Source organism: Melospiza georgiana, chromosome 5 (genome assembly GCF_028018845.1).
Source record: "Melospiza georgiana isolate bMelGeo1 chromosome 5, bMelGeo1.pri, whole genome shotgun sequence".
NCBI lineage: Eukaryota > Metazoa > Chordata > Aves > Passeriformes > Passerellidae > Melospiza > Melospiza georgiana.
The window spans coordinates 11,632,814-11,654,518 of NC_080434.1; the positions used below are offsets into that span (position 1 = coordinate 11,632,814).

General features: G+C 34.5%; 1 protein-coding gene across 3 annotated transcripts in view; it reads left to right on the top strand.

Annotated features, from left to right (window-relative positions):
- The window catches only part of FSTL5 (follistatin like 5), a 270,766-nt gene that overhangs the window by 246,456 nt on the left and 2,605 nt on the right, over window positions 1-21,705 (top strand). The gene's annotated exons all lie outside the window — the stretch shown is intronic.

Below are 21,705 nucleotides of genomic sequence, written 5' to 3' on the forward strand. Positions count from 1 at the left end.
TTCGGAAAAATGAAAACTTTCTGTAGCTAGGTGCATTTGTCACTTGTAAACTAACAGCTTGAATGATGAGGCAGAGGACAGTATGCATGGCTTACCAAATTAGCATCCAGAACTAAACACACTGTCCAAATAAAGGCAATTCTAAGCAAAAAACCACCACATATCACTTAAAAGAATTAAATAAGTTTCCTGACAGCTAGCCCAAACCATCTGATACCATCTGCAGTTATTTGCTATCTACAGCATATTCTGTCCAATAGGTTGGCTGGTTAACACATAGGAACAGAGGTAAAGGCAAATAATTTAAAGCCATAGTGAATCATTATTTTTTTAAATTTTTAATAATAGCTAAAGTGGTAATTGCTACTAGTATGTGTATAAGTATTTAAAACTTGTTGAAAAATTATTTATTTAAGGGGTGGAACTATACTTTTGATTTACCTAGGTCAGTTATTTTTATATATGAAAATCCAAATGGGCTGCTCATTATTAGAAAAGAAAATTCTATACATTTTAATGCTATTTTAGGCAGCAGATAATTTAGGACACACTGCCTCCAGATCAGACGTTTGAAGAGATACCATAAATTTTGGTCTCAGGTAAACAGTAATTCATTCCAAGGGAAAAAAATGTTTTCCCATATTTTTCCTACCACTGAGTGAGGTAATTTTTTCTTGTACTTATCACACAGCAGGAGTCAGGGCAAATAACCTTTTGGTTGTTTGGTTTATAACCAACAGGCATAACATTAATTCATGCTCTGAACAACTGTGATGCACCATCAAAACATCAACTAACCACACTAAGTAGGCATGAGCCAATAGAAGTGGAGGAAGAATAGATAAATTTATTGTCTTTAAACTTCATTTTATAATTGGTGGATAGTTGATATATGTAAAGAAGAGGACAAGAAAAGAAACTTTACCATTTTGTGGAGAAAAATTTGATAGGTTCAGTTCACCTGTTAGTTTTGCCATGTTGGGAAAGTATCTTCCTCTCTTATGTTCCAGTAATACTATTTCCTTCCACTTAAACGCCATTAGGAATCAAACAAATTTTGACTGTTGTCTGTAATCCTTTTGTAGCTGCATTTTAAAAGATATATATATATATATTTGTGTGTGTGTTTGTATATATATACTTATAAAGAAAAGAAAATATGTTTTCATTTTAGTGAAACTGTACTAAATACAATCCTAATAATGTCTAGAGCAGCCCCACTGATGTTTCCAGATAGCAAGTTCATGGTTCTACAGAGAGTCTCAGTTGCAAACAGATGTGGTTGACATCCCATTATAGAGCTGACTTAATTTTAGATTTTCCTGTCTGATTTTTTGACAAGACTAGTTTACCTACTGACTCTAAGGGAAGAATTGCAGCATGCCTTTGAGCATTCCTTCATGATGGAAATAAATGTCCTTCTTTTTCTCACTAAGCAAGCTCAGAGTTTAGAGAAAGTCAGTTTCCCATGAGTTTTCATTACTTTCTTGTGCCAGCTGGTTGTAGTGCAATGCTCAACAGATCGTAATGTTAGAAAAAGAGGCTACGACACAAAACAGTAAAACTTATTGTTAGAAAGAACAGTGGAAGAAGTTTGTTCAGTCTTGCAATTGGAAATCTAAAGATTTCAAAGGGAAGAAATTATATATTTATGTTGCCTATGTTGAAAAAAGCCCATCCTGCTGTTATCGTTGGCTGTGCACTCACTGTCAATATACTTTGAATTATACCAAGAGAACGAATGAATGAATGTAAAGCACTGATTTTCATGCACACTTTCATGCCCATATTTTCAGTACACACAGCTTGAAAAAGTTTCCCGTTCCCCTCAGTTCTGATTTAAAATTACCAAACATGAGGGCCACAAAAGTAGGTAGGATGAGATCTATTAAGCTGTAATAAATAGTACAAATGCCAAGGTGTTTTTCTTCAGCTCTTTCTGAAGACTTTTCACTCTGTAGATGCACCTTATAAGAATTGATATATTTTTTCAATATTTACCTTTATACATTTAATAGGAAGAAAATTTTATTCAGCGAGCTATTTCTGTTCCAAAGCAATTCAGGACAACCAATGATCTTGTCCTTAATTGTCTGCTAATACCACTCCTTATCATAAAAATAGACTTTTGCAATTAGTGTGTGGGATGGTTGCAGAAAGATGACTTCTACAATACTTATGAAAATATATTCTTGGAAGCCTAAGGAGCAAAAGAGCTGATTATTTGAGCTCCAGTGTTCATAAATGGAAGTGAACAAAAGATAATTGGAATAAATTAAGGTCTTTCACTATACTGCAAAATGTTTCAAAAGCAGTATTAAATGAACTCACTGTAATGGAGTAACTCCAAGTTTTTAGATATTTTAATCTTTGAGCAGTGTTTTAAATGTCATACTGTTACCTGGCCTAAGAAGTGGAAGAATGAACAATCAATTCACTGGTGAGATGGCTCAGGCTCTGAATAGAGTCAACACATTCTGTTTGAGTTTTTTCTCTTTTATGCCTCTGTTGTGTACCGTAATAGGGGAAGCAGTCTTTCTAAAATAACACTTATTCATTTGCACAAAACAATCCGAAAACTAAGCTTTTCTTTAAGAGGTAATTGGAATGTGCTGCCGATGCATTCCTGTGAACCTTCTTAAATGAAACCCATGCGGAGCAGTGAGTCAGTACATTCACATTTCATTCCAGAGTTTAAGCCCCTACAGAGGTGTGAAGTAGCTGACAGGGTGTGAGAGCATTTTCACTGTTTCTATGCAAATAATCAAACAGAAGATATTATTTCTGTTGAAAAAATCCTACATAATCAGAAGAAGCTTTCTATTCAGTAGTTTCTGAGTGAAACAACGGAAGCAGTACAATGCTAAGTCAGCTGCAGATGAAACATTAACAAAAGAACTATAATTAATGTAGGGGTTGAATTTTTCACATAGTATGATTTAGTGTGAAGATAAGGGACAATTTAATATTTTTCAAATTCAGTTAACAATGCACATTAGGGGAGCAGAAATTTTGAGACAGTTCTTAGTCATCAAGCTATAGGCCTATAATGATACAAGGAAAATAGGGAACAAGCTTGAAAGCTTGAGGAGACTGAGACAGCTCAGTAGTACCAGGGCAAGAAAAGAAGATCTAGAAAATATTCTGCAATTTCTGACAAGGATTTTGGAATCTGGCAGTGAATCCTCCATGGTGGTACAGCGCACAAAGGAGGAATAGGGGTTCACTCTGCAGCCTCCTACTCTGTGTCTTAGTGAGAGACTCATGCTAAATGGAAGCCTTGTGGTCATTTTTTCCCCTCTTCTCCTATTTGCCCCCCAGAAATGAAGGACCTTTCCGGTCCATAAATATGTTGCTTTTCAAAAATAGGGGTTTTTTTGGGAAAGATACAGATGAGACAGCAAAAAGTCTTTTTCTCTATCTGTTTTTGGCTTTAAATAGTGGATTTTAGAGCATCTTTGTTCCAGAGGGAATGTAAAGAACGAAAGAGTGAGAGATTCAGCTCAGACAGTTTTATAGCATTGAAACTTACTTTGTCCAACTAGCACCAGTGGCAACAACAACAACTATTAAAATAAGTGACTTTTTAGAAATGAAAAGTCCTCTTAAGTACATCAAACTTATATTCTCTACTTTAGTTCTTCTCTGTTCACATGTTCCCACCCAAAAATTTCGTAAATGTAGTCACTACTTATCTCTAAACTAAGAAAATCTCAGTCCTTTAGATGATTACAAGGTATACCAAGTGCCCAAATTTACATCTGCATCCTCTTTTAGCTCCATTCCTATGCTCTAACTGACAAGGGCCATTGTTTGCAGGCTTTGAAATGTGCCAGGCAGTACAGATTCCCAACTGCGTCTGTGGGAAAACACCTACAGAAATCATGAGGGTGAAGATAGATAATTGCCATCATTCCACAAGTCCAGTTAAGATTTGCTGTCACTGAAATTATGTATAGAGGTGTACATAATGTTTTTGAGGCCAGGAGATTTTGGAATTCAGTGAAAAAATATTTTCAAAATATTTTTAGAGTTCATTTTCATCTCAGTGCTATGAAATGTAATAAATAATTAATTGCACTTTTAAATGTAGCCAAAATAAAACTATTTTAATATTTTTATTCTGTATGACTGCTTCTATCATCGCAAAATAAAGGTATGCACGCATAGAAACACACATTTGTATAAGGAATCCATCTGGAAAACTCTCTTGTTTGTGGAATAACCTGTGGGCCTTTTCCCACATCAGCTGACAATTCAAGACTGCTTGTCCAGTTTATTTAACTTATGGTCCAAATTTTTTCCTCTTGGGTATCTTGAGTCAAACTTCACAAAGTTCTTGAACAACATATTCCAGCTCTCAGCAGAAAAAAATACTATATAAAAAACCATTTCCACTTTAGTGTGAGTATTCCCTTCAAATGTTACCTGAAACATGAGATTGCAGCCAGCCTTTGTGGCGCCATAAAACAACATTAGTCAAAAAAAAACCCAAACAAACACAGAATGCTTTTGTTCTACTTGACCTTCCCCATTAGCTCAGTGGATAGAAGTTATCTTAGCGCTCCCTTAATTACTTGTTGATTTACAAAAAATGCCCCAAATTACAAAGACTCATTTATTAGCTTGGAGGTAAACTGATGCAATCAACCAGGGTTGTTTTTTTTGTTTTTGGTTTTTTTTTTTTTTCTTTTTTTATGTTTGTTAAGAAACAACCAGAACACAATTATTTTCTAAAATTTTGCTGGGTCTGGCTTGGATGGAGCTAGTTTCCTTGATAGCAGTAAGAATTGTGCTGTAGTCTAGATCTGTGACAACGACATAGTAAAAGTGTGATTGGAAATTTTCATTTGTTCAGTTCTATTTTTTAACATTTAGAATAGATTTTTTTTTAATTGTGTTTAAGCTGTCCTATTTGTTATGTTACAAGCCCATTTTAAATGGATTTAAATTGTATGAATCAGACTGTAAGCAAACTTCCAAATCTACACAAATAGATTATTTTTGTGTTCCTTCCATGGGTCCTCTGCTGTTAGCATGTAACATCTTATAGTGAATAAAACACCCAACTTCCATCTTAACTGGAACCAGCTCCCACCTCCCGTACAGTCTACAAATGAGAGCACAGAAATCTGCCCTGATGTGCCTGATCATTTTTGCCATGATAATCTTACATTTTTAAATCAAATGTTATCTCTGATGCTTCTATGTGCAAAAAAATAATATTTTATCATGTTTTTTTAAAACAACAATTATGGGCTTTTTTTGTGGGTGGTTTTTCTTTTGTTTGTTTTGTTTCTGTTTGGTGTTCTTTTGGGTTTTTTTTTTTGTTGTTGTTGCATGTAATATTCTCTTAATTTGGGTCCCTAATAGAAACTAAAAGGAGAGAAAGGATTTGTTGTAAAGTTCAGTATTTGTTCTTGAGAATATTCACATATCCCCAGCTTTAACAGTATGTGAACTTCATGTTTCAAATGAAGAAAAAGATCTATTGAAACTGTTTTGCTGTATGTTATTTACCACCTTTGTAGTCCTTTTTTCTACCTCATTTTTCCTTCTGTACTGATGCTATTTCTTTCGACATCTATAAATTTGACCAGTCCATATGGCATCTGCCCACCTTGGTGTTACCCTATTTTCTGAAGTGCCAGATTGTCTTAATCCTATCCTACCTTATACTGATATTTAGGAGCATCTTTAGAATGTCTTTTGTTTGCTGTGTCTGTATAGCTAACCATTTCTTTGACTTTTATTGCTTTAAAAATGATTGGGGTTTTTTTATTAAATTTCTAGCTCTCTTTCCCCAGAAAGTATGAGACAGAAAAATGCATTTGCTGCCAACACTAAAAATAGATTTTTGCTGTGTGGGTTCCTTTATGATATAACATGAACTGTTTCATATATTCCTGGATACTAATAATGTAGAAAGTAAGTTACTTCCCTTTGTCCTAAAATTTCTTGGACTATTTCTTGTCATCATTGGACAAGAATTTTCAATAATTTAAAAACTCATTGCAATACACATCTTGCAAGGGCTCCCCCAGGGAGACCTCAAACAATTCATAGACACCTGCGTTACTGGTACCCTAAAAATTCAGAGTTTATCCCTAAGCTGTGCAAATGTGCACTAAGGGTCAGAAGTCCTGGGCTTTGTGCAGTGTGTTAAAAGAAATCATCTCTTCTCACAAGAAGTGCTTGCAAGCACTTGATTTCTCCAGCAGAGGTACAGAAGGCAACTTGCATGGACTTTCTCCAAATAAAATGCTTAAAAGATTGTATCACTTTTGGTTTTTCCACCCTAGTGAAAAGTATCCCAATAAGAGGGAGGATTTTGTTGATGACACAATGTCATTTACTCCAGCTCAGCAGCATTAAATTTGTTGTGTTCATGTTTTAATCCAGAGCCCATTGTATTAAATATGATGTAGGATAAACTCAGAAAATGAAAGCTTACTAATGCATAAAATTATCCATTTTATAATATTATCTTCTATCTCTGTTACATGTTGTCTAGTAATGGATTTTTTTTTGTATTCAATCTCAGAGCACAAAGCTTAATTTGAGATCCCTTTATTCCAAGAGCATAACACTTGTCAGGATTCCTTCAAGCCCTTATGAAATATTTCTTCCCATCTTTCTTGCATGGCTGTCTTGAAGTCCTTGATATCCTTATTTTTCAAAATAATGGTCAGTATGGGCTGGGAGAGTAAAAGAAAGAGAGAAAAAAAATCATTTTAGTATGTTTGACCATCATTGACTGTGGAGTCTTTGACATTTAATTTAATCCTCTCTACACTGGGCTCCCTCACTAAGAATGGAAATAGAGACGCCATATTCACTTCTGTGAAGTATATAAAAAGCAATATCAAAAAATAATAAAATCTTCAGAACGGATCTATGAATGTCAATCTCTGCAGTCTTGGAATACTTGCTATAATGATCTCTTTGAGATCTCTCAGGTGATATTCAGCACTTGTTATCCCCTTTGTGTGGGACAGCAGGTTACTTTTGGTTTGTTTTTTTTTCTTTTGCCCCTAGCCCTTGCAATGTCCTTTTCTATTATATTTCAATACACTTGAGGATCTAATCAGGAATTTTTTCATTACTAAGACTGTCTGCTCCCATAGATCTAAAAATTTTCATTTAATACTACTTACAATTGAATATTAAGTTCCTTTCCAAATTAATCTATGAAAACTTATACTTATTTTTATCAGTATTATTAAACAAACTTGTGATTTTTGATTGATTAGATCTCTGCTGCCATCTATTTTTATCATAAAAAAGTATTACTTAATGCACATAATAATTTTAATGAAAGCAAGTTATATCTGGCTATGTATTAGTTTTCCTCTTTCATCCCATGTACACTGTAAATTTCAAAGGTTGCCTGTTATTAAATAGATATTTTTTCTTCTAGTTGGAGAAGTACAGATGAGATTTTTAATGTGTAATTCTATAAGAACACAAACATTCATGTTTGCGTTTTGAAACCTGAAGTTTTCAAAACCCAGAACTTCTTCCCAAGCAGAAGTATAAGAGTCAGTATTTTTAGAAAACTAGACCTGCAAACAAATTCTGCTCTTTATGCAACAGAAATTATAGTGATGATCTTGTTTTACTCTAAAATGGATCATTTTCCATAAGAGTGGCCCCACAGCCTTATGTTCTGTGGGTTTTATTTTTTTGTCCCTATTTCTAAGCACAGAATATTGGGAGGCTTTAAACAAAATTTTTATTCAGTCAGGATAAAGTAGATAATAGTTTGGGGTTTTTTTCTTGAACAGAATTATTTGGATTAGAAAATTTCTCTTTTGTACAAAAATACTGCTCTTTGCTTCTTGTATGGATAATTTTGACTGTAGCTTATTTTATTCTCTTCTGTTATATTTGCTTTCTATTTTGAGAACATAATTTTCCTGAAGTGGTTGATTTCACATTTAAAAAAGGTATATAGTCTTCATAAGGGTAATCTCTTGGGGTAGACCAAAACCAGAAAGGATAGAGGACATCAGATTTTATATTATCCTTCTCTTCCTCCTCATCTTCTAGTCTGTCCATCTGCCTGAAGGGAATAATTCTTAAAATTCTTACATTTCTTAAAATTTTATGTTAATATATTCTTTTAAATAAATGAAAAATTAAATTTATCCTCATTTTTAGGAAAAAAAAAGTCCCAAAGGTTTTCTCTATTTCATCTTTTTAAAAAATGCATAGATAATTCCTCTTTTATACTGACTGCAGCTGGAGTGGCTTGTCTAAAAGAAGAAAACAGCATAGAGGAACTCAAATTGTTGATTTGCCAACTGCTGGCAGCCCCACACTTGCATCTTGCTTGGCTGTGTGTGCATGGAAGAGGCAAAGTAAGTTGCTCTGCCTGAAGGAAGAGGGCGAAAAAAATGACACCTTGCAAATTTAAAGAAGCAGTGTCAGAAATCCCATAACTGGCACTTTTCTAGTCCAGACCTTTAAGTCCTGCATTGGGTTTCTTCTTCATGCTTTGTTTTTCTCTTGTGACCTTTGCTGTAGAGTGTTTTGCACCATAACCCAGTATGCATTTCACAGTACCATAAAGGCAATAAATATTGGTGAGACAGTTTGGACCGAACTCTGCTATAGTTAATGCAAGTAGCTGTGCCTCAGTGGGCTTTAATTTCTTCCTGTGTTACCCATTCTTTAGGATGGGAAAAATTGTGTAGCATAGTACTGTTCCCTTGCATAGCTTTTTTATTTCCTGTCCACAGAAACACTTTAAAAATCATTCTTTATAAACCAGGAAATTTCCTGAACTTTTAAAATCAGTACATATAGCATGGTTACTAGCCACATTCTGTTATATTTAATTTTCTTGAAAAATGTTAGTTATCTTTTGTGAATTCATTGTCTGAAGTGGATTCCATCTCGATACTTTGCAGTGGTGATAGTGCTCTCAGAGTATTCCAAGTACTTCAGTAGTGTCATGAAAACAGTTCACTGAGATATTGTGATAAACAAAGTCGCTCTTGGAAAATTCATACATAAGATTTGCACACAGTTCTTAGATCTCCACAAAACCCTAAGACAAAAATGAAAGGCAGACTGAAGAGGTTCTCTGTATCTTTGTTAGATGACTCTCTAGCCTTGAAAGAGTACTGAAGTTGATTGTTATGGCTGGCAAATTATACTTTTTGTGGAAAGAAAAGTGATGGTTTTCTGTTTAAAGCTGTGCTTTGAGAGAGGTGAAAATCATCTTCAGAGATTCCTGAAGATTCTGAGAGAGACATCTGTTTCTAGGGCTGTTTTGCATGGAGATTTATGTAACATTCTTCACTCTATGCAGGCACTTTCAGCAGTGCTAGCTATTCCTTGAATCAGTTGTTTGAATTTCTGACCCAAAAGTCAACCTTTAATAGCCCCTACTGCTGTATGATACCTGAACTTGTTATAAGGGCTTGGAGAAACAGGCAATCACATTTCATGTGTAATTCTAGCTCTTAGTCACATTGTGATGTAATGTCAGTCATTTAAGCCTCAATTGCCCAAATATGTGCAAAGTTTTATGAGGCTATATTTGGATGTTATGTTTTCAGGCTGAGAGGATGCTTATGGTGAGTGTGAGGTCCAGATTGTAGGCACCTAGATTTAGATGTGAAAATGCAGTATATCTGTGGGTGTAAGATGTCTGTCTCCTGCAATGGTTACTGGAGATTTAGTCTATACACACAGTGTATAAACAGTATTTCTCACTCCCCTACAGGCCTCTGGTACTGGTTATTTTAAAAAATTCTTTGGACTTTGTTGACTGCGTGGTTTAGATTTCCGCTGGCAAAAAATAGCAGCTTAGATTTTCAGCTCATATTTAGACATACATAATTGTGCATAAAAATGTAGGTGTCCTCAGAAGAGGAATGCTACCTGTGGATAATTATTTTTGCGCTAAGGAGTTGTGGTGAGGCTGTACATTTGTAATGGTAATTCTTGATCCTCCTTATTGATGATTGATATGATGGAAGAGGAATGGAGCAGCTGTGCTTGATTAGAACTGAAGAAATTGGTTTTTTCTTGTTTATTTCAAAGCAATAAGGGTATAAATATAAACAAATTGATATGTTTATGTACTCTGGAAGAGATACAGTTAAGACTTTTTTTATTTTCTGGCTCATATATCAATTTTTAATAAACTGATGAAACGAACAGATTATAAAAAATACAGAACTTAAAATTAAACTGGTCATTGTGGCAGACCACTGATTTTGCACATAGGCTTAAGCTAAACAGCACTTTCTTTTTAAATTTCCAAGTGTATTACTTGAAATCCTTATCAGAACCACCCAGAACTCAACTCTGTGTGGCTTGAGATCTAGCGCTGCTGTTCTAAATGATATCTGATACTGATATGTACACATTTAACTCTCCAGTTCATCAACTGAAAATGAAAGCATTTTTAATCCTAAGAGAGAGAGCAGGCTTATCCCTTGAGAGGAAAAGGAAAAGTCTTTGCTTTCAAGGATTCTGCTACTTGATGTCAGTCAGCATCAGTGGGGTCTTTATAGGAAAATTTGGAAGATACAGGATTGTGCAGAGAGTAGCAGTGAAATTATTTGGAACCTTAGGACAGAGGTCCAGAATCTGTGAGGCAAAAATTATTTTTACTTTTCCATTCTTATCTTAGAAGAAAAAACAGTGAAAGGAGGGGTGCCTAAGTATGTGATTTTCTTCCTATACTTCAACTGCAAGCTGATATTATACCTATATATATATATTAATATAGATATATATATAGTCATATGCATGTTTATGTTTTGTAACTTGCTCCTTTTATATCAAATAATACATACCTCCATTAGAACTCAGCAGTAAGTAAACCACATGTATGAGAGAGTGATATTTCATGCAATTTCAGCACTGGTGTGGGGTTTTCCCCCTGTTATCCCTCCCTCTGTCCCATAGGATTTGGATGACAGAAGAAGGATCCAAAGAGGAATCCACAGGTGCTGAAGGATGCTTTTGCTGCACACCTATTAACAGTCATAACAAAGTGGCAGCAGAATCCTTGCCAGTGTGAAATACACCAACTCACAGGATGAGTGTTTGCCCTGTGACTGTATCAAATGAATTCAGAAAAGGCTTGGCAGTAAATAACCTCCTTGTGCAATGGCTATGTATTTTGGTTTGTAAACAAAGTCAACTCTTCTCAGATATGCAGAGAGGTATTAAAATGTGGTGGTGCTGAAGTTCAGGCAACAAGTCGTGATCTTGTGGAGTAAGTTTCTTATTAAGTCTTTTCTCAGTAATAGAAAATAGGAAAAAAGCTTACTTAGGTACTACAGTGATGAAGATGGAGAATTATGCACATAAATGTGACATTCTGTAACCAGGAAACCTCCCACAGAACTGGGTGAGTCACTAAAGACTTCAGCCACATTTCTGTTTTGCAGGTTTGTTTACCACTACCAAGACATAGCGCATTCTACCAATGATACTTCTGCAATACATTTTCTAATTCATTTATTGAAATCTGCTTTCTTGTTATAGAACAAACCCACAAAATCCAGAGCAGGAAGCTGCACGCATTTTAAATTGTTTAATGACATTCAAAGCATTTTTGGTATAGCTATAAGGAACATTGACATACCAGATATATAAGAACAGTGAGATATTTGAGAGGAAAAAGATGTTTTGTTCATTTGTGAAAAGCAAACTACTCTTCTTGAGCTTTGCCAGAGTCAATGCTACTTAGGCTGATTAGACTTGATAAAGAAATTAAGAGAAATTTTATGTAAAACCATCATTACTTGTTCTAAACCATAATAAACCATTTTTCTACATTAACAAAGGTTTGTTTTTCTTGTTTGAAAACCCCACACCTTAAAGGATAGTGATTGAATAATTTATTTTGAGCAGTGAAAGGGAGCCAGCTATACAAATCCTGTGAAATGATATTCTGCACTTTCACATTTTCTCATAAGTGAAAGCTGCATAGCATGTAAGGAAAATTTGGTTTTTTACCTTTTATACCTGTTACAAACAATGAAACTTAGGGTGATGGGAATTTTTCAGGTAAAAAACTGAAAATTAGGTATGAAAAGAGAGAGGATGTGAAAATACTTGTAAAAAACTGTTAATATTTATGTGTCATAATAAAACCTAGTAAAGTTTCTAAAATTGGTACTTTTAATATATGGATTTGGTGTTGGTGCCTAATAAGTTACTTCTCAGTGATGAGCAAGTTCTTGTGAGCACGTTATTCCAAAGAAAGATTTGATAAAAGATTTCCCTCACTCTGAGACATTTGATTATCTGATTAGAGCAAGAGAGAGGACTAAATTGGTAGACCAATAATCTGATTTGCTATAGGGATTACTTTGGCAGCTTGGCAATGAGAGTCTTCAGGTTGTTTTTCAGGAAATATAAGATAGTGGCAATTATGATAATTACTTTGGGAAAAGAATGATGGAGTTCCTGGGTTTACTGTTCTCTTTTTTCTGTGTGTGTTACAAACAGGCTTATAGGTTCATGAAACGTGGAGCAAAATCTCATATTTAAAATACCTTTTAAATGCTTTAAAAATACTTTAAAAATATGGTCTTGAATTTTTTTTGTGAGACGAAAGCAGAACTGATAATCTATAGTGTTATTAACTTTGTCACTGTAATTATGTAGCTTTAAATATGTGAGCATGGTTTTTCATTTTTAAAAAATAAGGCAATAAGGCAAGCATCCATATGATCTGCATTTTTTTTTTAATTACATTTTGCAATTACCACATTTTAGCATACTCTTCTTGTCTCTTTGAAGTTGGTTTGGAAAAGTATATTCGAGTTACCTCAGTTTCCCTTTCTCTGGGTTCTGTAAAACTCATTATGGACAACTAATGACTCCCTGTGGAGAGCTGTCCCGAGCCTGCAGCTGAGCTCCCACTTAGCAGGAGCAGCAGCTGCTTTGGAAGAAGTTTAGTTGTTGAACACAATGTTACATGTTCTGGAATATCCCTGGGGTAGCCCGCTGTGTCACCTCCCAGCCTTATCCAAACCTGCACACTACCCATGGGAAAGGCAGAGTAAAAATCAGGGAAGGCCTTGGTGCTGTGCCAGCAGTGCTGAACAATAACTAAAACATTGGTGAGTTGTCAACACTTTCGTTCATAAATTTAAAAAACTGCATGCAGGATGGTATAATAAAAATTAATAAAAATTAACTCCATCTCAGCCAAATCCAGTATTCTACTCTTATAAGAAACTGCTATAGAGTTGCTAAGTATAATTAGCCCTAATTTGTTTTAAGTTTTGTCACAACATATGGTCAAAAATCTTGAAAATCTGGGATTAAAATCGTTGTTGTTTATTCATATGGAGTAAGGGAAGAAAGAAACAGTCACAGATTTCACAGTTCTAGCATTTACTCCAATTGGAGTGATATGCCCACAGGCTGCAGCTCCCACTTGTATTAACTGTACAGTGAATTATTAGAAATCTAAAGATTTGCTCTCATACCTGGCAGGTTTAAATTACACATGATTCCAGTATGCACTGTGAGAAACACCTTTATGTGCTGATATTGTGCATTGTTTCACTGGCTAGAAGAGACATAAGGGTTGAAATTGTCATAAGTATTAATCAGGGATTAATGAGCAGTGGGAGGTCTCTACAGACTAAGCTATATGACAGGAAATTTTGAATTGAATATTTCATCAACTATATGTAAAACATTCTAGAAAAGTGAAGGTGTTCTCAACTATCACTTGCTGTTTTCCAACAGCCTAATCATAAAACCAGAGCTAAATGAGCAGAGGTGACAGACACAATTTAATGACATGATTATAAGGGGCTGTATTTTTTAATCCTTTTAGGTAGCCAAGTGCTTTGGGAAGTTACAATGTTGTGGCTACTTTGGGGGTTGGGTTCCATCTCTATAGAACATGGAGCAGTAGTGCAGACTTCTTTACTCAGGTTTGATAGCTTTCCTTTACTCAGAATGGAAAGAGAAATCTTGGGATAATCAAAGCTCAGCACATGCACTTACAGATTTGGTTTGCAGAGATCTCATACAAAAGTCTCACTAATATAAATTTTGTGAAATGTCCCTATTTTGCTGGTGCTGTAGATAACACTGGAGGATGACGTTTTCTTACCCCATTTTATTACATACAGCTTTTTTGCATCCCCCAATCTATTTACCTGTGCAATCCAAAACTATCATCTTATTGACTTGCAATATTTTTTCTTTCAAATTTGATAAGTACTATATTTTTTTTAAATAGTTGTTCTTGTCTCCTTCATCAGAAAGATGAGATCCAATCTAGCAATGGAAGCAGTTAATAATCTGACACTGCTATGCTGAGATGGTTCATAACGCTGTAGAGAAGGGGAGAGATTCATCTGTTACTTAGAAGGCTGCAATTAGGTTATGGAGAGATGACTGAAATTTGTTTGCAACTGATCTTTGCTGTGTGTAAACAGGAAACTGTTCTGAAGCAGGTCTCCATGGTCTAACACTATTTCCTCAGCCTATCCACCATGATCTTGTACAGTTAGATCAGTAAACCTCAAAAGAATGACCATGCAGCCTTAGAACATCTTTCACCCCACTATAAAGCTTTGATAGTTGTAATATTACAAGCAATTCATAAACCTTCTGAATGAGGAGATCAATGTGTTGTTAAGGACGATGCTCATTTTGAAAATATACATGTGTATGAAAGATTGTAATTGTAATATTATTAGTAACTCATGTGAATTTTGCAATTACTTAAGGTCAGAAACAGTGTAAGACAAGTTTTAAAAATCAGCTGTTTTCTATACAGTGGATGAAAAAGTGGCGTCACAACCTTAGGTCTGCAGAAGGGCAGATTCCTCTGCATTTTACTTGTGTGTGTGTCTGTGAGCTAAGGGATTGTGTCCAATCACAGTCATTTCATGAGATTTAAAGCACTTGGTTGCTCCTTTTCAGGCACTAGAATAAGCTACCCTGGGAGGTGGTGGAATCACCACCCCTGGAGGTGTTCAAGTCATGTCTGGATGATATGGTGATGTGGTTTAGAGGTTACAGTGGTAGTGCTGGGGGAGTGCTTGGTCTGTGTGATCTTAAAGGTCTTTTCCAACCTTGATGTTTCTATGATTTTATCATGGTTAATATCTAACCATCAAATGAATGAATAGTACAAGAGTAAAATCTACTGTACCTATGCAATTTTGGTTATATGAACAAAGCCAAAGAAATGGTGTTTCATATATCCATCAGCTATAAGAGGCCATGAGTACATTTTCTCTGTCTTCTGCATGTACTTTAGGTTTTAAACATTTCAAATAGTCATTCAGCGATTCAGATAATGAATCTGATATTTTTGAAGCTACATCTATTTATCCAAGTAGATGGTAGTATAATCTTCACTTAGAGAGTCCCACCACCAAAAATTCATCATGTCAATTGTAGTTGGTTGCAATGGTATGTTGTTCGCATTGCTAGGAAAAATTACCTATTCCTAATTTAAAGTTTTCTATTTTCAGTATGAAACCATTTTGATATTGGACTCAGACTCTTGCATAAAACCATTGTCTCTATTCCTCAAATAATTTTCAAGCTTTTCCTTGTCCCTAATTTTTTTTTTTCCTTTTTAGAAGGGCAGAAATGAGGAAAAAAACCCATAAAGCATTCTTAGTTTAGTCTCCCCAGTGTAGAATACAGGTGTGTTGAAGTGAGTATGTTCTATTATGCTTACTCATCTCTTTTTTGGTATACCCTTAAGGGCTTTACAGAGGCTGATGGGCCTCGGTCTTATTTTTGACTCATTAGACTCAGATTTCATATTGATTTGCATGTCTGCTTTGATCATTAAATCCTTTTATAGCTGCTACTTTTTATGATACTGTTCTGTGTTCATGTCATACATTCCTCATTCACACCTGAAACTGCTCAACTTTACACTTGGCCACCTTTGAACACATTTTGCTTGAATGAGCAACTGACTATAATGATTTTACTGTCATTATCTACAACCCTAGAGTCATGGACATTCATAGACATTTACATCCAAATCATCTGTGAAAATTTTATGAAGTATCAGCTTTTGTACCAAGAAGTTTCCAGTAAATGATGATTCTGCATTGACAACTACATTTCATTACAGATAAATTATTTTTCTTTCAGGTATGAGTTTTTATTCCAAGAAAACCCTCCTGATATTCAGTTACCTCCAGAAAGTTTTCTAATAAAAAAATGAAATTAGGTTTGTCTGACAAAGTTAATTTTTTCATAAACCCATGTTGACTGTGTTATATTCATGATTTTCTGTAACTCATTCTCATATCATCTATTTTATTATTTCCCTTGGATATGCATCAAGCTGTTCAGCTTAGCTGGGATACCTGACTTCGTCTTATGAATATTTCAACAATCTTTTTTTTTTCAGACTTTCCAAATTTTCCTGTTATTCTGAGATTTATTAAAATGCTAAGAGCTAGTCAACTCTTTCAAAATTATTAGGAACAAATTGTCTAAACTGACAGATATATGTCCCTATAAAAAATCAGTTCATCACCTTCCTCATTTGCCAGTGGCTTGTAAAGTACTTTCTCATCTTAGGTAACAAAAGTATATTTTTTCTCCTTTTTTTCTTTCAGTTGGGTTTGTATTTTTTTAAACCATACCAAACATGAAATTCTTAGCTTTTCTTATCAGTTTTCTTCACTTCCCCTTTTCCCTTCTGTACCTTCCCTCCAGACCTTCATTACTTTTCCCATCCTTACGGCTCTGCCTGGCAATTCTCAGAGACTGAGGATCAGCCTCACAAACCTCACAGGCACAGGAACAGACCTCTCTCGATTTGTTCAGCTTCTCAAAACTGCAGCCACACAGCTCTCCCTGAGACAGGCAGACAAACATATGAAACACACAGCTTGCAAAATCCTTTTACACCCAAGAAGACTGGCAGCTTTAAATGATTCCAACCCCCCCTCTCTTTTTATCTGTATTGTTGGTCTGTTAGGGTATTTGCATCCCTGTCCAGCTTTACTGAATTTTAATTGGAGCACTGAAACGTTGCAGGCAGTATGACAGCCAAGAAAGAATTGTTTAAACAGTAGTATTGATGAAATCCTGTTAGTTCTAATGAATTGCTTTTGGCAGCTATGCTCCCGGTTTTGGGAAGGGTAGGTCCTTCATGAAATTTTACCAATTTCTCTCCCAGCCAGGTCCAAAGTTCTGTCTATTTTTAGTAATCAAAAACATTATTTTGATGGAGTGATTTTGTATACTCTTATTCAAAATTATATATTTTTATATGTTTTCTTCTCACATCTCTCTAATACCTCAGTTGCAATAGGAACCAGTAGCATGATAGGTTAGAAACCATGCTGGGCCTTAGATAACCTGTATTTTCACCTGGAGTATGCCAATGAATTATTATATAGCCTTAGGCCAGTCATTCAGCTTTCTTTACCCTGTATATTATCTGTACAGTGCTTTGAAGTCAGTAACTATAAACTGCTATATATGTTCTGTACATTATTCTGCTCACATAACTGATCTCTCAGTGTATTCAGCTCCAGAGACATTACACTGTGGGCTAATTTTACATCTGTGTCCAAAGCAGTGACTTTTTAAAGTTGGAACTAGAAAACATTATAAAGCAAAAAGTCTTTTGCATGTTAATGTTACAAGAAAATGGAGTTATATTTTATCAGGGCTAGAGAAGACAGTTCTCTAAGGAAGGAAAGAGAGCCTATCTACCAAACCTTTGTTTCCAATACAGAAGTAAATAGAATGCAATGAATTGCATGGATAGCTGTAAATAATTGTGAGCTGAAAATAAATAATCACTGAAAAAAATGCATTAAACTGCTCTTTGCACACTTTATAAGCAAGATACATTGTAAACAGGCCTTCAGGTATAACTGATTATCAGAATATGTATGGTTAGCTGCTGTAGCATATAAAATAAAGTTCCTTAATAGCTCCAAAGCAAGGGACAATAAATTTCTCAAGTGCAATAAAACTAAAACATCAGATAAAGTGGGTAAAATGTTGATGCCAGTTTCTATAATTTTCAGTTAAACTCAATTACCAAAGCCACTGTTTACATCCCAGGAACAGTCTGTCCACAGAACTGTAAACTTTTTACTTGTGGCTTTTTGAACTGTAAACTAAATATTACTAGGAGATAGATAAAGCTATAAAAGAAACTAGTACCCTTATGTTATCAGCTGGTTTGTTTTAAAATATGTTTGTTGACTAAGTCTGGAGATCTGGAGACCCTTGCTGTGGACAAGCATAATTTTATTAAATCTGTCTGTGCTAGTGGGCAGGTTTACATCAACATTCTTCTGTGGCTCCTAAGATATTCAATTCACACTAACCAGGTTAGTCAACAAAAAACCTTTAAAGGATCTTAATTATTCCACAGTAGCTAAATTTATCCTGATGACATGCATTGGGGGATGTTTATGCAAACCTTCTGAGTTTAGGGGATTTGTGTGACACAAGGTAATGGGAAGCTGGAGTACAGCCCAGTGGCAGTGTCCTCTGTGGGCAAGGCTAGATGCCAAATGTGAGTCTTTCCATATGTGCAGTTGATGCTATCCCTAGGGAAGGTAGACAAGACCTTTTTTTTTAACTTTAGAAAACACATTCACATTTGGTAATCAAAGAGTTTATGTAACCCGTCGCTATAGGACACAAAATTAAACTACCCGGACACGCAGCTCGCTAAGGTAAAAAAGAGGGAAAAGTGACAATGGATTGGAGGGTGACAGTGCCACCTCTCCAATGACACTGGACAAACTAATAGTCTATCAAATTTCTCTTCCTTCATAAAAGAATGCAAAACAATAAGTTATTTACATAAAGTGTGTGAGAAAGTTTGTTACAAGAATGTAAACATCAGAAGGCTTAGAAAAACTTAAAAAACCAGGGCGACATGTAACCAAAGTAAACATGAGTTAAGTGTATCTGTGGTTCAAAAACATACATTCTGGGAATAATATCTGAGAAACAAAGATTAGTAACTTATATATTCCTCTTGAAATCAGTAACATTTGGGTGCAAAAAAAAATAGCATAAATTGATCATTAACACTGCTTAATCAAATAATCATAATCAAGGCAGATTTCTTTGAATCAAATTGATTTAAATACTTCATTTTAATCACAATTTAAATCAGCAAGTAAGATTTGCTGATTTAGATAATTGATGATAATCTTGTTTTGCATTTGTATTTTACTTTAGAAGAAGGTAATTTTTATGACCTGGAATAATCTTTAGAAAAAAATGAATTGTCAAGCAGCATAAAAATTTCTTCTTATTCTTGCTTGATATATGATTAATGCAAAAAAAAATTGTTTTGAAATAGATCAATTTAGATTTTTAATTTTGTTTTGTGTTGGAAAATGGTTAAAAATTCATTTGGGTTTTTAAAAAAGAATTAACTTGTTTTTAAAAAAGAATACTTATGTTTTCTCTCATGCAGGATAGAAACTAAAGTGCAACTTGAAACGTACAGTCAAATTTTAAGTCTTTTTCCTGAATTAAATAAAGGTACCATGAAATATGATGGGCACATATATAGAATAAAATGTATCAAATATATTAAAATGTTGAATTATTTTTTTTAAAGAAGAGAATTTATTACTATTTTTAATACAGTTTCTGAAAACAACAGGCCAAATATTAAAAAGCATTTATAGATTTAGTCATGTAGATGATGACTGCTGTATTTTCAACATCACAGTAAGGATTTGGTGTATGTTCATGTGTATTGGAAAATTTCACTTGGATATATGTCTGTGGCTTAGTACCTATGTAAGCTAAAAACAACTGAGTGAGAGCTTTTTCTTTCACTTTTAAAAAAGATTTCCTCATTTTTCCCGTGACTATATATTGGTATGCTGAAAGAGAAAAATAATGTTTTTAAACCCAAGGTCAGCTTGCCAGTCTCAAAAAAAAACTATACTCTGTGTTTGCAACTGAAATTGAGATCAAAAGTAGTTAAAGCAAAAACTCTCTGCACTGTGTTCTCTTATTAAAATAGATTAAATAATATTATAAGAGCTTAAAATTAAGTTATTCAGTCATAATGTCATCACATTGACCTTAAAATTAGGTATTTTCCCTTTATCTTCTGGTGAATACTGATGTTCCTGGATAGTTCACTGATTGTTGCTCTACATTTTTATGTAAAAACACAATCAATAAGCCAATTCCATTGTCCTTTTGTAAGCACTGCTCATGTGTCTAACACTGGTTATTAAACATGGACATGTGAAATGCCAGTGTTGTTACCTATTTAACCTTTTCTATTTCAGGATGATTTTGTACATAATACAAAATCTTTCTCTTTCTTATAGCTGAAAAGTACTTACTAATTAATAATGAAACCAGGAATCTGTGAGTTAATGGCTACCCAAAAAGATTAAGAAACAGATATTATGTGGCCAAAAAATTTAAAAATCAAATTCTGCCTGATGATCCCAATCTTTTTCTATGACAGAACAGCAAATGTCATGACTAGAAAAATAACATTATCTTGAGTAAATTATCCAGACATAACTCCCAAAAAAGCTCACTCACACTTTCTTAACCAAGATGATTGAATTCATAATTAAAGACAAAATTGATCTTATAATCAGATCAAATTGTAATTGTGGACAGTGTGATTCACACTGAGCCTTTTGGGCAGGATTTGTACTACATGAAATCCTAAGGTCCCTAACAATTGAAATAGATCTTTAGTTCTGTGCTTTTATGATACTGAAGCAGTATGCAAGGGTTTTGGAAGGTGGAGCTAAAATTAAAAGTCTCTTACATCAGTTCAGTAGAAAGTGCAAAATTCACCCTATATAATTCCTATTATGCTGAGGAACTGCCTGAACAATGTCCTGAAATGTTTTTTGCCTGTTTCTTTGGCAGTTCACTGATTAGTAAGTACACTGGGATTACAAGTATAGTGTGAAAATTTTGTGTTATTGTCAACTCAATTGTTGGAACATTCTGGCTGTCATATGGCTTTATATTGATAGGATGTGAAAGGTATTTTTAGATTAGATTTATCATCATGCAGCCTCATTTTTGGGATCAAAGATTCAGAGGAAAGTGCCAAGAAATGTGCCAAAAGAAAACAGCTGTTTGGGGAAAGTGCTGTGTAAGCTACTTAGATAAGTAAAGCTAATATACTTTCAGATGACTCCATAATATTTAGAAGTATCTTTTTTGCATATATATATATAGTCAGTTGATTGTGCAGTCAGAACATATACGTTACCATTAAAGAATAGTAATATAGTTTATATTAAAAGGTTACAATCAATCAGATCTCAGATTTTAAAATGTAACCATATTATTCATGTTCAGTGAAAGTTTCTTGGTGTATGGAAGAGCATAAAGGATCATTGAAATTGTAAGAAATACGGTGTTTGGGTAATTAGGAGGCATAAACCTAAATCCTTTTATGATACTCATTTCTATTGAATTAAAATAAGGAAGATTCAGATAATGATCTGAATAACAATGAGCGCTGGGTTAAGCTGGTGTTCCCAAGTAAGTCGAAGAGCTCTATGAACTGAATTCAAATATGTGGGATGTGGTATCTATTGATATTTAATCTTTTTCTCCTTCCTGGCTTTTGTAAAAGTTAGACATGAGTAGATATAAAAAGTAATGGTTTACTTTTTCCCTTGTGTCAGTAGGAAAAAAGAACTTTCCCATTAATCAAATAAATGGGTTTTAGGCATCTTT